The sequence below is a fragment of the Cupressus sempervirens genome, chromosome 9 (genome assembly GCF_028749045.1).
Source record: "Cupressus sempervirens isolate cs-2001-9-10 chromosome 9, ASM2874904v1, whole genome shotgun sequence".
In the NCBI taxonomy this organism is placed as follows: Eukaryota; Viridiplantae; Streptophyta; class Pinopsida; order Cupressales; family Cupressaceae; genus Cupressus; species Cupressus sempervirens.
In genome coordinates this window covers 533,559,613-533,579,483 of record NC_143126.1, presented here as the reverse complement: position 1 = coordinate 533,579,483, position 19,871 = coordinate 533,559,613, and positions in this window count along the sequence as shown.

The window sequence follows — 19,871 nt, the reverse complement described above, 5'->3', positions numbered from 1 at the left end:
ACTAAAAAGAATAATGAGAAACTTGAAATGAGTAGAAGAGTAGGATTTATACTATAAAAGGAATGAAAAGTTTGAGCTGAAAGCCTACACTGATGCTGATTGGGCTAGAAATATTGATGAGAGAAAGAGCACTAGTGGAGGAGTATTTTTCTTAGGTAGAAGACTTGTTACATGGACAAGCAAGAAGCAAAGCTATACTTCTCAATCTATTGCTGAAGTAGAGTATGTTGCTATTGCTATTAATTGCACAAACATTGTATGGATCAAATAGTTGCTAAAGGGAATGAAGAAAGAAATCATTGAACCAATGACACGTTATTATGATAATACAAGTGCTGTAAGTATATCAAGGAATCCTATTATGCATACAAAGACAAAGCACATTGCAATAAAGTATCATTATGTAAGGGAGTTGGTTCAAGACACAAAGGTGAAAATGGAATATATCAACACAAAGGAGAAAATTGTTGATATCTTCACCAAAGCATTACCTAAGGATGCTTATGAGTATATAAGAGGTAAATTAGGTGTGATACCCCTATCAAAAGCTATGTAAAAGATAGAGGTAGTACCTTGCATCAAACAAGTTGACTTTCATTTCATACACATTGATGCAATGAGTTTTACTTTTGGAAGTTGCCTAAAGTAATTACAGAGCTAGAATTTCAAAAAAGTGACAAGCAAGGTGATAGAGGGAGAAAATTGAAAAACCTACAAAAGCTTATATATGCATATATAAATATGTCAAGTGTTAAGTACATGTCTTTGGAATTGTTGTCAAAGAGGGAGAAAGCATAGTAAATTGATCAAGATCATATTGATCAAGAGGAAAAAGATCAAAAGTACAAAATCAAGTTGGAGGGAGAAAGTACATTAGGAGAAAGTATAGTGCAAAAGAGGAACACTAAAGTGAAGGTACATCATCAAAAGAATCAAAAGACTAGAAGCAAGATAGAGGGAGAGAGTAGAAAACAAAAGACAAAGATATTCAAATATTCTATTGATCTATGAGACGTTTTGTAACCTAAGAAGCAATTGTTGACAGAGGGAGAAGTTTTATTCACAAGCTTTCTTTTTGGTATTTCCTTACTATTTTAACCTAGTTAGTTTATCATTTATTTGACTGGTTGATCAGTTTGGTTTGCCATCAATGCCAAAGAGGGAGATTGTTGATATATGATTGACAAGATCATTTGAGTAGAAAGATTGTTATTGTTGAAGAAGTTTTTTCAATCATTATTTTTTTATTGATGTCAAACCTGCTATATGTTGATAAAACAATCACTTATATGTTTCAAGCACTATCACTTAGTTGATTGATGAAGAGGATTTGATCAAGAAGATGTAACAAAAGTACCTAGAAGAAAGGTTGAGTTATGATAATGTATTGAAGTGCAAGAATTTGTTAAGATAATGATAACATAATGTATTGATGATCTACTTGAGATTACAAAATGATTGGCTACACTTACAAAGTTTAGATGAAAAAGGTTGTGTTGGGCATTCATTTTGCACGAGATCAATGGCAGGAATCCATAGTGAAATTCCTCTCTTGAAAAGAAAATCTTTTTAAGGATCCACTCCAAGGTTCAATGTTTGTCTTGCAACATACCAAAATCTCCTCAGTAGAAGATAAATGTGAATGTTCATGAGGAGGCCTTTGCTGGTTCCAAAAACTCTTTTACCTTGGAATCAAGTAAAATCTATTTGCTGTCTCAAAATATCACACCAAAAGAACAATGTTTTTGTGTTTTTTGTTTTTCAATGAATGCAACTCTAACAATGCAGCTACTATGAGGTCCTATTCTAATAGGGGTTTAGAAAAGAAAATAATGAAACTAAAAGCAAATAACATGAAATCAAATAACTTGAAATTGAATTTCCTAAATGGACATAAGCTACAGAACACAACACACTACGAGTTAAACCTTCAAAGAAATCGGTAGGAAACCAATGAAAATAGGAGCAATGCTTTCTAGAATCCACTGATGCAATCATCGATGAGAATATTTAACAAATCGAATGATGTTTCACTCTTCATCAAATCACAAGGCCACAGAAAGTGTGCTCATGTGAGACAAAAAGCTATGTAGACACAATCGGGTGATCTCTTCTCAAGCTCGTTACGTCAACAAAATTCATATATCTGTAGCAAACACTAGAACTAAAAGATTGTACAACTAGAAACAATGCAATAAACCTTTGGCTCAATCACAATCTCATGAATAAAATCCACAAAACAATGACACATTCAGGTAAGAATAACTACACTCTGAATGCTAGCACCAAAAGCATAACTTTATTGCATCATAACGACGACCCTTTTTACATTTTACAATGGGGTATTTATAAGAAATCGTCTCCTCAATTTGTGTTGAGAGTGAGAGATATATTGATGCAATAAAATGCTTTTAAAACATTAAAACAAACTAAATATATACAAACTAGTAATCTAACTGGTGATTAGAGGAACTCCATCCATATTTTATTCATTAATTGGATGCATGAGCCCTTTACATGTCAAAAACAATGAAAGCATGAGAGATAAAGTAGGAGGAAGCCATCAGTAGAAGTAGAAGTGCATGGAGACACCAAAAATAGAAGCTGGCCCTTCACTTGATGTGTGTCAGAGTTAACTTGCCATCAAAATACATTTCCAATGCATGGAAAGTGCTATTTTTGAAATTGGTAGTTAACTATCGATGCACGTTTGAATTACGGACTTGCAGAGCTGCGGACCTACGGACCTACAGATCTGCAGAGCGATGGACCTATAGAGTTGTGGACCTCGACTGAGTCAAAAATCTCAAAAATTTTCTATGTGTCAAAATTGAAATTCTAGCATCTGGGTTTTGTTCATCTTCATCCTAAAGATATGTTTGGATATTTGCCCTTGAATTTCTCTATAATCTTAGTAATCTTAGCAGCATCAAAAATATCCAAAGCCTCATACTTATCTTTGACCTTCTATCCGTAGTTGCCCACCTCAATTCGAGTTTTTGCAAAATCCCCAAGTTTGGTATCCAACTCTAACAATGCTTCTTCTGTCCTGAAGGCTTGTCTGATGTCTTCATCACTAGATGCTTCCTCTAAAGTCTTTCTAAAGTTTTCTACAACTACCTCAACTGGCAAAAGCTTCTCTCATTCTTTATCTTCAAAAATATCCAAGCATGCATCACTATATAACTTTTTTTCTTCCAAAATTTGCTCTCGAGCTTGGTCCTTGAGCCTATGTATCTCATCATGCAATGTTTCCACCACTTTATTTCTCTTTGCAATCTTTTCTATCCAATCATCTAACATGTCTAGCTCTTTGCTGGTATATACATTAATCAGAATGTGGTACCTTTGTCCTTTTATGGCCTATAGAATTTGCAAATCCTTGCTCCAAACCCATACCTCATCCATAATGCTAAAGTCCTACCTCAAAATTGCCACAATCTCATCAACATTGTCTTGTGTAGGATGCAATAATTTCAGACTTCCTATAATTATAGTGATACCCCTATCCTCAAGGTTGTCTTGCCAATCCTGACAAGATCTTAGAAATGGATTGAGCCATACACCTTCCCCTTGTTTAAGAATGGTAGTCAAAGTCTCCTCAGGGCATTCAAAATCAAAAGGACCAATAACTTCAACTAGGTATCCTTTCAAGATCTCAACTTGCCTTTGAAGTGCTCTAATTTCAATCTCATCATGTTCCATATGGTTAAGAACCTCTTTGACTCCCATAGTCATCATCTATTGAGAAGTATCCCATGTAGGTTTCCCTAACATGATATCCTTTACTTCATAGTCCTGAAGGCTAACAGCTTCTTCATCTGTACCTTTCGGGGGATGAGCCACTTGTGCAAATAAGTCCTGATTTCGAGCAGTGGTAATGAATGCAAATGGTGTTGCATCCTATAATGGAGAGTTAGGCTTGTTCAAAATATTTGCAATGTCACAAATATAATCCTCTGAAGCAAGGAATTGATGCTTAGCACTTCTCATTATTTCCTTCCGGAACCATCTCGGGATGTGTCTTTCTTTAACCTTGGCTCTAGATGATGAAGGGATGTGTTCAACTACCTCCTTCCCTCTGTCAATTTTTCTTGGAGTTTCCTGTTGTGAGGGTTCTTCTTCTATAGTCTCAATTTCTGTAGATCCCATAGTTTGATCCTCAACTTCCTAGGAAGGCTGGTGTATACATTCCATTACCTGTGCCTCTTTTGGTGGCTCATTAGTAGTCCTTGGTTTTGGTTCTCCTTGTAATGATGATCCTTTCTGAACATGTTCCTCTAAACTCAGAGGTGGAGGTGTCACTGAAACCTTATCTACCATCATAGCTTGAGGTGAAGATGGGGGCATTGGATGAGGACCTTGTGTCTCAGGTGGCATCTGTGTCCAATCTTGTTGTTGAGATTCACCTGTAGGAGTATCTCTAATCTTATCTCCAACCAATTTTGTACCCACTGGCATGAGATCAAAATTTGGAATGGAGAGAATATCATCACCTAGCTCTCTTTGCTCATTCACCCATTGTTGTACTTCATCTTTCAAAGAAGAGAGCTCTACTATTTCAGCTTGGGTGGGTGGTGGGGTATTTGTGACATTCTTCTTTCTTTCCAATTCTGTGGCTTTGGCAAACCGAGTTCTCCCTTGTAAAGGAACTTGTTCTTCCTCCCCATCTGACTCTGTTTCATCCTCATCTGATTCTTCCTCGAGAATGGTTTCAGGAACAGATGGATTAGGCACTAATCTTTTACAAACTCTCTGCCTCTTGTTCATTCTAACCTTAACCCTCCTTTGCTTATGTGGAACCATATGAGAAGTGGGTTCTTCATGCATAAGATGAATGGATGTCTCTAGAATCTCTCCTTCTTCTTGTTGGCTTGACAAAATAGGAGGCAATGGAAAATTAACCTGGATATGAGAAATTGCAGGGTCTCGGGGGTCTTGGGAAGTAGATTCATGTTGCTACACAGGGGCTTGTTCTTCAACATGCTCTATCTGGATCCTCTGAGGAGAGGCTCTCTTCCTCTTTTCTTTCTTCTTCTCTAAAGGATGGTAATATCCCACTATACGATCAAGCTGGTAGACTTTTTTTGGCCTGATAGGAGACTGGAGAGCAAAGATAGGAACTATGACCTTCCTCCCCTTTACCCTTTCTGGGTGAGCATGTGCATGGAATATCACTGTGTCCAGAATCAGATCAAGTGGAAAGGGTTTCTTGATCCAACTCTTTGTCATTCTGATGACATGTCTTGCTCGATGATTAATATAATCTCCTTCCTCCCTATCAACTTCTGCATTCAGAATGGGCCTCTCACCAACCTATCTGTATTGAATAAGGGATCCAGTAGCTCTTGCAAATCTTGTAGCCTTATCTCATCTGGGATGGTCAAATGGAGAGCCTTCTCTACTAAATATAAAGTCATTCTACAATAGTCCCTGATACGGACATCATAGTCATTTGTGGTATTCATCCAATGATCTTCAATGGCATCCTCATGGTAGAACTCTTTTCCTACCAAATTTTCCACTTTACCAACATTGTCGAAGACTGGCTGGGGAGAGTTATATTCTTCGAAGAGATAGTTCTCCCATTACCACTCGAAAGTTGGGATATCCTGCTTCCTCTTTACCTCGTATGCTCCTATTACAAATGGCCAATCCCAACAAGGTGTTCGTTGTTTCTTGATCCTCTCATAAGCCGACTCAATCTACTGAGAAATTTCCATTAGAACCAACTTGTCACTTGGGTACCTTGGGAGCTTCTTTGGATGGATAGATGCACCACCAACCCGAATGTATGTGAATGTCTGAAACTAGATAAAATATGGATCGAGAGCTATGCTCTGTGCCTTGGCCTCATCAAACAATCTCTTTCCATAATCACCTTCAATGAATCAAATGATGACAAAGATAAAGGCATCATTCACAATCCTGTACTCTTTGCTTTGTGGTGAGAGATTCTTCTTAACTAGCTAAGGATAAACTATATATGACCATGCGTTAGGGTCCTGCATATTGCCCTTTTGTATAATCCGAGATAGTCAGTGGCTCTTGCTACAAGTAGATATACCACATAAGAAGTCATATAAAACTTCTTCTTATCCTTTACTGTCCGCAACTGATCACACACGTTCTCACTAAGTGTGGTGGCCCAATCTAGTGGCATCTTTACATGTTTGATGGTTTCAATGAAGTTAACCATGAATGGAGCAAGATGACCTACTACAGGCAATCCCATAACTTTTCTCAGAAGAATGATTGAATATCCAATGTCATCCTTCATGTATCCTCGTGCCATATCTACTTTGCTGATTTTCTTCCCCCGAGATGGCTTCTCAATGAAGTATGAGGAATATATGATGTCCATGGCCTCTTGGTGATGATCCGTATGCCACCTCTCAGCTGCTTCATATGAAAGTTAGATAAACTGATCAGCTCTAGGTAAGTGAAAAACTCTCTCGATATTATCAGGTCATAGATCTAAGACCACTTCCCCAGTGATGCTCTTTACCACCATTTCCTCTAGAAAAAAATGTCGAGATAAGGTCAAAATTAATTCAGCTGACTGAAAGGTCCCATGTGATGCTGCATTTACCAATCCAGACCGAATTAAGGTGGATCTCAAAGAAGATCTTTTAGTTGGGTTGTTACAAACCCTCAAAAACTCTCCCAAGTCTGTGTGTCCAAGTTCTGTGTCTTTGATCTCAGAGTGTTCATTGTGCAATCGTGACTTCGGGGTTACGCCTTGGAACTTGTACACAACTGGCTTTGCTATTGATCTGGATGTGGATGTCATTTGATTATATTACCTATACATCACAAAGAAAAAGAACGATTAATCATTAGATACATATAAAACAAAAAAAATGATATTCTAGAATTTATTTTACTTCTTGTATTTTTTAATTTATTTTTAATTAATTAATTAATTAATTTTATTTTTTAATCTTTTTTCTTTTTTTGGGTTTTTTGAGATCATAAATAAAAATTAAAAAATAAATAAAACAAATATTTTATTTTTAAAAAAAAATGAAGTTTGGGGTTTGAAAACGTGGTGGCGTGCACGCTAAGAGGGGCGCAGCGGTGGCTATGCACATGCATCCCAGAGGGTGCCATGAAGGTGGTCACACACTACCTAGAAGGTGCACACCATGGTGGCTGTGCGCCCAAAAGGGCACAGCAGCCACGCGGCCCTAAAGCAGCACGCGCGGCGCGCTGCTGCAAAAGGGTGCAGCGTCCGTAGCCGCGATGCGTCGCCACACATCCAAAAAAGGGCATGCCAGCAGTGACCGTCATGTGGCCCAAAAGGGCGTCACAGCATGCACGCGTGACCTAGAAGGGCAACGCGCTGTGTCACGCACTTCCTCTTCTGGTTGTGTGCGTGAGAGTGCTAAGTCTACATGCAAGGTGGATGGGGGAAGGTTTCCATACCTTTCCCTCCTCAGCTCTACCTCTTCAACATCAAAAAATAAAAAAAAGAAGGGGGGAGGGGGCATTTTATAACTTCCATCCCCTCTTTTCTTTGCATGTGCGCGCGTGCGAGTTTTTTTTTTAAATTTTTTTTAAAAAAAATTTCAACTGATTTAATCGAGACTTTCTCCTTCTTCTGATTCTTGAACTATGAGTCTGGGAGTCAGAAGAAAGTAGGGGGTCCCCATTCCTAGTGAGGAATGGGGCGTGTGTTATGGATACCACAATAGGTTGGACAAAGTTCATTTGATAAGCTTGACCAAATTGATAGGTGTCAAGAAAAGTTAGTGCAAGCATGGTAAAAAATCAGTTGGAGTCAAGTGAAATCAATTTCTAGTGGATGTCGAGCAAGTTAGTAGATGTCGAGCAATGTAGCATATGTCGAGTGAATTTCAATAGATGTTAAGCACCAATAAAATCCAATTGATGCTAAGTGATTTTATAGTAGGTGTTGAGTAACATAGTGTGTGCCAAGCACAGTAAATTGATAATGCCAAGCTGCTACATTATGAAAAAGATTGAAGATTCACCAAATAAAAATTGACAAATTTATTTTGTTGAAACTATAAATCAGGAGGAAGATAAGATTGATGAGCTAGAGGCACAAAATCTTATGTAAACCATTTTGGAGGCAAATTCAAATGGATTTTAGGAGAAGTTTCTAGAAAAGAGAAGATATGGGGTAGATACATTGTATCCTATCTAGTCCATCAAAAATCCTAATTTTTGCGATGGATAATGAGTGGGAAAAAGAGTTTTAATTCCTTATATGTAGGGATGTCTAGTCATGAAGCAAAGGTTGGTTGAAGGTCAGAGAATTTTGTATGCAAAAATCTAACAAGGAGAAGGAAGAGGATTTGCTTCATCAGGTGACCTAAGTGAAGAAGTCTATTATGGCGAGCTAAGAAAGAAGGCTAGAGAAGGATAAATGCTTGAAGGGTGAACAAGATATTAGAATTGCAAATATAGGAAGCCAAGCAAAGTTGAGGACTAAATAGTTATCTATGATGTGCAAGTAAGGTTATAAGTTGTATCAGATCAAAACTCTATTGTTACTCACTAATAATTGTATTAGATTAGGGTAAATCCTTTGGAGAAATGTTGACTTAATAGTTATTGGAAAATCCTTTAATAAGGTGACATTGCAAGTGAATGACCTAAAGTCCTCTAGCAATTCTCACTTTTAACAGGGTGATTGAAATCCCTTAACCAGGTCACATTTAATAGTGTGTGTTGTAACCTTTAATAGGATTGGCCTTTAATAGGGCATCACTTCATAAGAGTGAGAAAGGATTAGCATGTTATTGGTGGTTTTTCCCAAATTGGGTTTCCATGTTAAATCATTGTGTCAAGTGTACTAATGGATGTGTTGTGTTTTATGCTTTACTTTTCTGCATGTTAGTTTAATACTAACATATCAGTTTTGGTTTACACATAATGAATGCATGCATGGTAAAGAAAGTTTGAAAGGTTCACTGAATTGTGAAAAGTTTTATTTTGGAAATTTGGATCTTGAATAATTGATTCACCCCCCCTCTCAGTTATTCTAAAAGAATTCTAATAGAATATTGATTAAAAATAACTATTTAATAAAAGAGAATTTAAAATTAAATTAAATAGATTGTGCATTTTTTAATTTAATAGAAGAATAAGGATTTAATTGATAATTGGACTTGTGGTTATCATTTCATTTTATCAATTTGACTATAGTCAATTAAATGAATTAATTAATTAGGGGATGAAATTAAATTCATTTAATATTAAATACTTAATCAATAATGCCTTAGGAGATGACTAAATAGGATTAGTTAAATGATGTAATCTTCTTTAGGTGTCTACACCACCAATTATAGATCTATATTTTTCTTGGTCAATAGTGGGGGTTTAATCTTTTCTTGATAATTTTTTTCTAGTTATCATAGGTGTACCAATAGGTTTACAACTTTCTAAACCAAATCTATTCAATAAGTTTGTAAGATACTTAGCTTGTGATATGAAGATACCATCTTTGTTCTAAACAATATGCAATTTGAATAGATACTTCATCTCACCAATCATACTCATCTCAAAATCCATCTTCATCTCTCTTGCAACTACTTTACTGACTTCATCATCTCCTTCAAAGATTATGTCACCCAAAAATACCCTAACAATCACTAAGCTATTGTCAATCTTTTTTATATACAACTTACTATCATCATTACCTTTTACAAATCCCAAACATGATAGATACTTATCTAATCTTGTATACCAAGGTCTAGTTGCTTATTTGAATCCATACAATGCTTTCTTCTATTTGTAAACCATATCTTCTTTATTTATCCAAGGAAAATTATTAGGTTTCTCAATGTATACCTCTTATTCTAATTCAAAATTTATAAAATTTTATTTGACATCCATTTGATAAAATTCACAATTGTGGTTAGTTGAATATGCCAAAAATATTCTTTCTACTTCTATCCTAGCAATAGGTGCAAATGTTTTCTCCAAATCAATTCCTTCTTGTTGTAAATAGTCTTTACATACCATTCTTTCTTTGTTTCTTATAACCTCACCTTTTCCATTCATTTTGTTTATGAATACCCATTTAGTTCCAATAACATTCTTATCCTTAGGTCTTGGAACTAATTCCCTTGTATTATCCTCCTCAATCTTCTCTAGATCTACTTTCATAAGTTTAATCCAATAATCATATTTACTAGCTTCATCAACATTTTTAGGTTCAACTTGAGAAATAAAACATAGTTTTTCATGTGCCCCGTTTCTTTACATAAATCTCCTATCTTTTCTTTCAATAATCTGGTCAGTGAGGTGTTTATTCATCAAGTTATTTTTATGTGTCACTGCTTCAACTTTGATTTCAGCTTTAGGTTCAGATCTTGGTTCTTCTTTCTAAATTTTTCTCTAAATTTAATTTTTGAAAATTAGTATCAATCTCATAGAATAATTCCTAATCAACAATTTCTCTATTAGGTCTTGGATTACTCTCTTCATCAGAATTATGATCAAGTATCCTTTCCTGAATTCTAGACTTCTCATCAACTATCACATTTTCACTTTGTTGTTTAATAGTTTATTCTCCTATTATATTTTATAAATTGACTCCTTTTAATGACCAATATTTTGGAGAAACAAAAGGATGTCACCCACAAATGGGTCAGTGTATGTGTTATATCATTGCCCTCTAAATTAGAAAGGTACAACTCCCTTATAGTTTGAAATGATATATAATGAATTGATGTGTTTATTTGATCATGATTTTAAAGGATACACTCTTAACTTGAAAGTAGAAGAGGCCACTAACCAAATTATTTGTAGACACAAAAAATTTAGGAAAAATTGGATTTTGATAACTCACAACCCCCAATGGAATGTTTGTTATAAGTTATCTTAAAGCTCTAGCATCTAACTTCTAATTAGCAATTATTTTAACTTCTACAACCATGATTACTGATTCTAATGATGTAGATACAATATAGAGGAATGAAAAAAGAACCACATATGGAAATATAAATGGAATTACTCATGTTGCAATCACCATAATAAATGGAATCCAAAAGAAAATTACAGTACCAAATGTAATTGTCTTTTAGCCCTCAATGCAATCCTAATCTAACCTATGATTGGAACAACAAACATGAAAGCCAAATCAAGGTAAATGGGATTACCAACTCTTCACTGTCAAGTTTTCCAACACTTTCATTATCACCATAAATTACATTTAAAGTTTTTTTGTTAAACCCATTCATCACTAGGAATCAAAATAATCATATTATTACAAATATTTAATTTATGAAAATTAAGGAGTAAAATCCAAAATTTGTAGGTAGTTTAATTCATTAATATCTTTCTTGACATTAAGCCCTAGTCTAGTGGTGACCCTATAGACATCTAGTAGATTCTTGGATTTCTATAATTAAAGAAAACCAACAAAAAAACATCAATTCCCTTCATATTCTTGTGAAAATCCTATGTTGGCACCAAAACCTCCTTTTTATGTTCCAACAAATAGTTGATCTTTAAATACTAAGCATGGATCTAGCTCATATCATATCAACGATTGAGATTAAAAAATCTTGTTTCAACTAACCCGTGCATTGCCTTTTCTCTTATGAAAAATAGATGGCCACAAACTCCTTTGATCAATTTAATCTTGGCCCAAAATGGATTTTATTATGGACACTTGTCATTATTTTAGAGACTTTCTCCAAAACCTTTTAGCTTGGAATTAATTTGGAGTTATTCATCTGAGCTTTGTTGGACAGTTAGGATGTGTTGCCAAACTACACACATAGCCTTATGGTTAAGTGGATAACAATGACTATCGTGATGTTGTGAGAATTAATGAATATGCATCTAGTCATTGTAGATTTAATAGGGATCATCAAATCCTTCTGGAACATAATCTTCTTACTTAGGTTCATGTAAATATAACTTTAAATATGTGTTGTTGATTCATTTTCCATGCTCACTTTGCCAACTTTGACTGCATTTCTTTGCTATTATTGAGTATTTCACTTCATCCTCTGCATTCAATTAAACTAAATTCACTTCCAATCTACTAGCATGATCTTAATATTTTCCTTTGGATTTGATCCTAATGCTCTTTGCTGTCATTAGCTCTAAATATAAGTGTAATCTACTTATTTAATGCATCTTTTCTTCAACATGAACACTTGATAAAAACATTAGGGTTTTCAGAATAACTTCCCTCTCATATAGGAAATGCATAGACTTACCCTCCATGTCCTAATCACCTAATATGAATAAATGTATTAGATTGCTTTTAAATGCCCACCTAGGTCACACAAAGGAATAGATGAGATGAGAAGTTCCTTAAGGGCAATCTAGACACAAACATGACATCACATTGACTCAACCCTAATCCCAGAAGTTTAAAAAATTTAGGGGAACTAAAATCATGGCAATAGCTAGCTTTGACTGGGGAACTAGTCATGTTAGTGCCTAGACAAGAACCTAAAAACAAAAAGAAAATAATAATCTAGGAAAGCAACAACAGATAACTAAGAAAGCAAGCATCTAAGATAAATCAAACTACATGAAGGAAAAACCTACTTAACTAGCTACTATGTAGGGGTTACCTACTTTAGTTTTACATTTGATACAACTTAAAATCCTACCCATTATAAGAACATGGTAGGGATTCTCCAATGGGATATGCCAACTTGAAAGACTGAAAGTTGGAGTGCATTCCTCTTGGTTCATGCCTCTTATCCCACAGTAGGACCAAATCGCCTTCCATGAATTTCCTTGGTCTTGTTCTTTTATCAAATAAATTTATAACTCTCCATTGATATTTAGTAATTTTATCTAACATTTCTTCTCTTTCTTCCTACAAGTTCACAAGATACAAAATTCTCTTTTCCAATCCATCTCTACATATACCATCTTCAATCACAGTCTTCAATTTACAAGTGGCAAGCTCTAGAGGTAATGGAAAGCTATCTTTTACTCCATAAACTAACTCAAAAGGTGAGGTACTAATAGCTATTTTAGGTGTGGTCATATCTTCCCATAAACCATCATGTATCTTCTTGTGCCAACTTCTCTAATTATCTGAGACCAATTTCTTCAAGATATTAATCAAATTATTATTGCTAGATTTAGCTTGCCCATTTACTTAAGGGTAGTAGTTAGAGGAATGACCAATTTTGATACCATTATCATAAAAAAATTCAATAGTTTTTGAGGAAGACAAATAATATGCATTGTCCATTATCAATTTCATGGGAACTCCAAACTTGAAAAATATATGTTTTTTAAGAAATTCACACACTAATTTTGATGAGGTCTTCTTCATTGGCTTAGCTTCTACCAATTTACTAAAATAATATGTGGCATTCAATATGTAAGATTGTCCTTGGATTGAAGGAGAATTAATTGAGCCTATGAAATCCAACCTACATTGGTGAAAAGGAGCTTAAATCACCACTAGCTTAAGAGGCAAGGCAACAAGCTGAGGTTTACCAGTAAACATCCTACATTTCTTACAATTGGCAACCCACTTATATGCATCCTTAAACATACTAGGCCAATAGTAGCATTTCCTCAAAATTTAGAATGTGGTGACATTGGAATAGAAATGTCCTCCACATGCTTCATCATGGAGAAATCTTAATAGCTTCACCTGCAGTTCCTTATCAACACATCTTAGAAATGTACCATCAATAGCTCTCTTATATAAGACATCATCATGAATTACATACCTTAAGGGTTTTTTTTAAGATCTCTCATCTTCTTAGCACTTAATCATTTAGGATACTCAACATAGGTCAAAAAGTATTCAATATTTGAAAACCAAGGATCTTGAAGGCTGACCATGAGAACCTTTGGAATATCTTCAACTACAAATTGTTGATCTTCTGCCAAGGCTTTACAAAGTGCATTTCCTCTCACAAGTTTTTTTGGCATAATTTCTATATCATAGTCTTGGACCTTTTCTATCCAAGCTTCTCTATTATTGCAACCAACCTCTTATTTTGTCAAGATACTTTTAATTGCAAGATTAGACACATATATCACTAAATGGGAATGCAACACATAGAACCTAAAATTCTTGAGTGCTCTCACCTCTATATATGCATGTTTCTCCATTTGTGACTATTTCAATTCTTGATTTTTCAATGGCATACTCATGAAGGCAATTGGGGCTTGCATTCCTCCTTTGTTTTCCTACATCAATATGGCTAACATTATATGCTTTGATGCATAGCAATATATGATAAATTTCTAAGTATAGTATAGTAAGGGGGATTTCATGTTTGAATTTCTTAGGGGATTTGGCAATAACACCTTTGATGTCTTCAGAAGCCTTTTTTCCAATATCATTTATTTGAAATCTTTATTAACCTTCATCGTATCTACTATACACCTAGCTATTTCAAAGAAATTAGGCACAAACCTCCTTAATAAATTTACCTAGATAAAGAAAGACTTTACAATAGTTTTTCTTAATGGAAAACTTAATTGTTGAATGTCTTTAATTCCATTTGGATCAATTTTCACCCCTTCTTGAGAGATAATGTGATCAAGCAATTTACCTTTTGTCACACAAAATACTAATTTCTTGGGATTTAGTGGGACACCATGATCTCTTCACCTTTGTAGCACTCTTTCTAAGTATTTGATGTTGTATTCTCTTTTCTTTGAAAGGACTATCAAATCATCAAGGTGCACAACAATGATTTTATCCTTCAAATCACCAAAAGCCAAATTCATTGAAAATTGAAATGTTGCACATGCATTAATTAAGCCAAAATGTATCTTGCTATATGAAAACACACCCCAAGGTGTGGTGAAATTTTTCTTGAACTGATATGCCTCATCTAATCGAATATGATTATACCTTGAAAAGTCATCTAACATAGATATCTTCTCTAACCTTGCAACAATTTGCAAGAGGTGATCCATGTTGGGGAGTGCAAAGTTATCTTTGAGAGAAGCCTAATTTAGATTTCTAAAATCCACACAAATCCTTATCTCTCCATTTTTCTTCCTCACTAGAACAATGCCAGCTACCCAAGTAGAGTGATGAATATGATATATGGTCCTAGACTTCAAAATTTTATCAATCTCCTTAATGATTGCTCCTTCAACTATAGGGTTTTAGTTCCTTTGTTTATGTCTGAATGGTGTTGCTCATGGCTTAAGGGGGATTTCATGTTTGAATTTCCCATCCATGAAAATTTTTAGATCTTCATAGCTCCAAGCAAATAAATCTTGATATTTAATGAGTAATTTCTTGATTTCTACCCTCTTTTTGTGTGCAACACTTCCATATGTTTATCATTTTTGGACTAGTTTTTGTCCCAATATTTATTCCATCATACTCACCACAAGCTTTTCCTTTCTTATCTCTTTCTCCCTTATTATATGTATCATGTCTTTCAAAAAGGTTTTCCAAAGAAATGAGATGAGATGGAACCTTGTTACCTTTCAATTGGATCATATCTAGCTCTAGTTTCCTTTTTCATCTATCAATGGATAACTACTTGAATTAGTGCTTCCTTCAAAATATAGGCTTGTAAAAGGTTCTGCCCCTTCAATAAATTGTTTTATGTGTTTTTCATCATCAAACACATACCAAGAATCTTCATTATCAAGAATGTTGGGCTTGAAAAGAACTTCCACTTTTATAGATTTGATCTTTGAAGTTGGGATGTGGTAGGAGCAAAGATGTAGAGACTACCAAATAATTAACTCTTGAATCAAATTCCCTTGGTACTTCTATAACTTAGAAAGCATCCAAGCCCTCAATATCATCCCACGCTTTAATATGGTAGTTTTTAATCTTTGGTTCTGTAGTACATATTGGTTCTTCACTTGCCTTACAACCAATTCTACATCTCCTTGAGCTTTGAGTATCATGACCCCTTTTGTTTTGCTATAATTATGCCAAGGAGAAGGGCTTCATACTCTATAGTAGTTCTGGTATTCTTGAAATCTAACTTGTATTCCAGACAAGTTGTTTCTCCAATAGGTGATGCCAAAACCATTCCTACACCTGAACCAACATTGGTGCAACTACCATCATATTCTAAAGTCCAAAAAATTTCACCATTAGTCTACTTTGATTCTTGACCTTGAATATCAGGGGTATCAGAAAATAGCATATAGTTACCAAATTGCATTTCTTGATATAGGATTTTAGACCTAGGATCATCTAATTTTAGTATAGTGAACTTTTTTTTTTGGGTTCTAATTTCACCCTATTGTTCCCAATTGGGATGGTAAAATAGGACCAATCTAATTTTATCTCTCCCCTCATTTCCTTGCAAAAACTTCTACTTAGGAGAATTCCATAACTTTCAGGGATGTCTCCCAGTAGGATGGTGAGTTTTAGCCTTTTAAAAGGATAAGAAGCTAGAGAAACTTGGGAATCCTTTATTTGTCCAAGAAAGGATACTTGTTTTGCATCCATTGAGTAACAATGGTCAAAAATTTTAGTTTGGGGTGGACCTAGAGCTTTAGCTACAAAGGTAGGCATTATATTATCAGAAGCCCCTAAGTCTATCATGCAATTACTCAACCTATTTCCATTAATAAATAAGGAAGTGTAAAAAGGATCTGGTTTTTGATTGGGAGAAGTAGCTAACACAATAGACTCATCTTCTTGAAACAACTTAGGAAGTACAATATCTTCATCACACAAAGAGGTTCCACTAGTGCCAGCTTTGTTGTGATGATCAACATTAGCATTCATTTTATTGTGACCTCCATCATTATTACTATAGTGCTCAACAAGTCTTTGGAGTTGATCAAGGTTTGACTTCAAATTATCTAGTGGAGATATCTAAATTCTCACCTCTTCACAATATTGTATTATATCAAAGGAATTAAATAACTTACCTTTGTATTCATTTTGTGAAGTTGAAGGTACCATGCCACTATCTCTAGCTACTTTGTTTCTAAATCTAATTCATATTCCAAATAAAAAAATTTAGAGACACCACAAGGAGTATGATCATCTCCACTTTCTAGATATTCCATTGTTTGTTCTTTACTATCCATCATCTATTTATACCTGATCATGCCAACACATGTATCCCCATCATGATCTTCCCTTATGTGTAAATCACACATGTTCTATCTCTTTGGAGAAACCTCAATTGCTAACCTCTAATGAGTAGGTGGTATTTGCAAAGTCTTACCTCCATTTGGATGTCTAGAACCTTCTTGATAAGGTTGGTGAAAAGAATGCATAGGCCTATTGATTTGTTTCTTTAATGAAGTAACCTCATTAGACAACTTTTAGAGCATGGCATATGTATTATTTAAAGTGCTAGCTGCATTACCTATGGTTCTAGATTGAAGTTCTCTTTTCTACTTACCAGAGGCTATCATGTCATCTTCCATCTTTAGAGTTAGTGTTTGGGCAGCTTGTAAATTTGCTACATTTTCTCTCTTAATTTGATACCCTAGATTAGGAGACATAGAGATGATGTTAAAGCTCTTCTTATTGTCTTCTATTGGTGCACTTGTAGTAGGTATTCTGTTTATGAGTTTGTTAAACCTTGCATCAAAATCCCTTATAGAAATAGATAGTTCTTTCTTCATTTGTGCTAATTATAGCAAAAAAACTAGTGCATCTTCTATACTTTTATAGTGTTTCTCAAATATTTGCTTCATGCAATTCCAATCTATGATGCACCTTGCAAGTAAATCCTAGAACCAATTAGTAGCATTATCTACAAGAGTATGCACAAATATCCTAACTACCACATCTTCATGATGAGGATTCACCACACCATAGGATTTATGAAAAACACTTACACATTGTTTTGTAGATATTGTGCCATCATCATTGAATCTTGGGAAATTTTTTCTTGATGCTCTTGGAAAGTCATGATTATCTCACAGGTTAAGAGGAACAATTACATTTCCCCAAGGGATTTCCATAGCTACTTGTACAATGATATGATTTATTTGGAAAGTGACTAAAACTGGGAGTCTTACACCATGTAACAACAAAGAATCATAGATAGGAGGAATACAAGTTTTAGCAATGGGAAGGGAAGAATATTGACTTCTCCTTGCTCTAGTAGAAAAAACTCCAAGCAAGTAAGTTCCTTGGAGTTTCTTAGCTGCAAATTCCCTTGTATGCGCTCTTCCCTTTTTGAAAATATCTTCTGGAATAGGAAAGTTTTCCTTGATTTCCTTGTATACTTAGTCAATCCTTCCTCTTTCTTTGGCACTCCTGGTATACTTGGGACCTAGGGTGAATCAACTACTTAGAAAATGGGGTTTTGAGTTTACCTTAACCCTGGGGATCAAGGAAACTTTACCAACCTTCAATTTTGAGTTAGCTTCTCCTTTTCTAGCAGGTTGAGGCTACAAAACTTGTATTAGGTTCTTATGGGAAACACGTCACCTCCACAAGAACTATCTTGAAACTTGAAATACATAAGGAATTAGAGTGCAAACTAATTATGAAGGGAAATTCTTTAGAGCTCTTTGAATTCTTCCCCAGTAGAATTGCCAAAAATGGTTGGTTAATAGTTTGTTCTCCTATTATATTTTATAACCTACCTATTTTTAATGTCTAGTATTTTGGAGAAACAAAAGGATGCCACCAAAAGATGGGTCAATGTATGTGTTATATCACTACCCTCTCAATTACAATGTACAACTCCCTTATAGTTTTAAATGATATATAATGAATTGATGTTTTTATTTGATCATGATTTTAAAGGATAAGCTCGTAACCTAAGAGTGGAAGAGGCTACTAACCAAATTCCGTGTAGACACAAACTATTCAAGAAAATTTAGATTTGGATAACAGACAGCCCCCAATAGAATGTTTGTTATTATATTAAAGCTATAGCATCTAACTTCTAATTAGAAACTATTTTAACTTCTACAACCATGACTATTGATTCAAATTATGCAGATACAATGGGGAGGTGCAAAAAAAGAACCACACATGGAAAGATAAATGGAATTATTGTAGGGCCCATTTGCCATTGCACCAACAGCCATGACTATTAGTGAACATGGAACACCACATAATTAACCACCTGTGGGCAGGGGAGCATGTCGCATCACCCAACAATCTCCCCCTCGACGCGCATACCAGGTGCTTATGTGGGTCGGGAAGGCACCGGGGAGATTTGAACCCATGACCAAGCCAAAACCAAGCTCTGATACCAATTGTAGGGCCCATTTGCCATTGCACCAATAGCCATGACTATTAGTGAACATGGAACACCACATAATTAACCACCTGTGGGCAGGGGAGCGTGTTGCATCACCCAACAATTATCTATTTTTAAATAACCATAATTTAATGGAATCCAAGAGAAAATTACAATACCAAATGCAATTGACTTTTAGCCCTCAATGCAATCCTAATCTAACCTATGATTGGAATAATAAACATGAAAGAAAAATCAAGGTAAATGGAATTACCAACTCTTCATTGTTAAATTTTCTAGCCCTTCCATTATCATCAAAAATTACATTTATAGTTTTTTTTGTTAAACCCATTCGTCACTAGGAATCCAACAATCATAGTATTACAAATATTTAATTTAAGAAAATTAAGGAAAAAAATCCAAAATTAGTGTGTATGTTAATCTATTAATATCTTTCCTAATATTAAGCCCTAGTCCAATGATGACCCTATAGACATCTAGCAGACACTTGGATTTTTGTAATCGAAGCAAACCAATAAAAAAACCTCAATTCCCTTTGTGTTCTGTGAAAATCCTACATTGGTACCAATAGCTTCTTTTTATATTCCAATGGATAGTTGATCTTTAAAATTTGAGTGTGGATCTGGCTTATATCAAATCAACAGTCATGATTAAAACATCTCATTTTAATTGACCTGTGTGTTTCCTTTTCTCTTATGGAAAATAGTCGGCCACGATCTCTTTTAATCC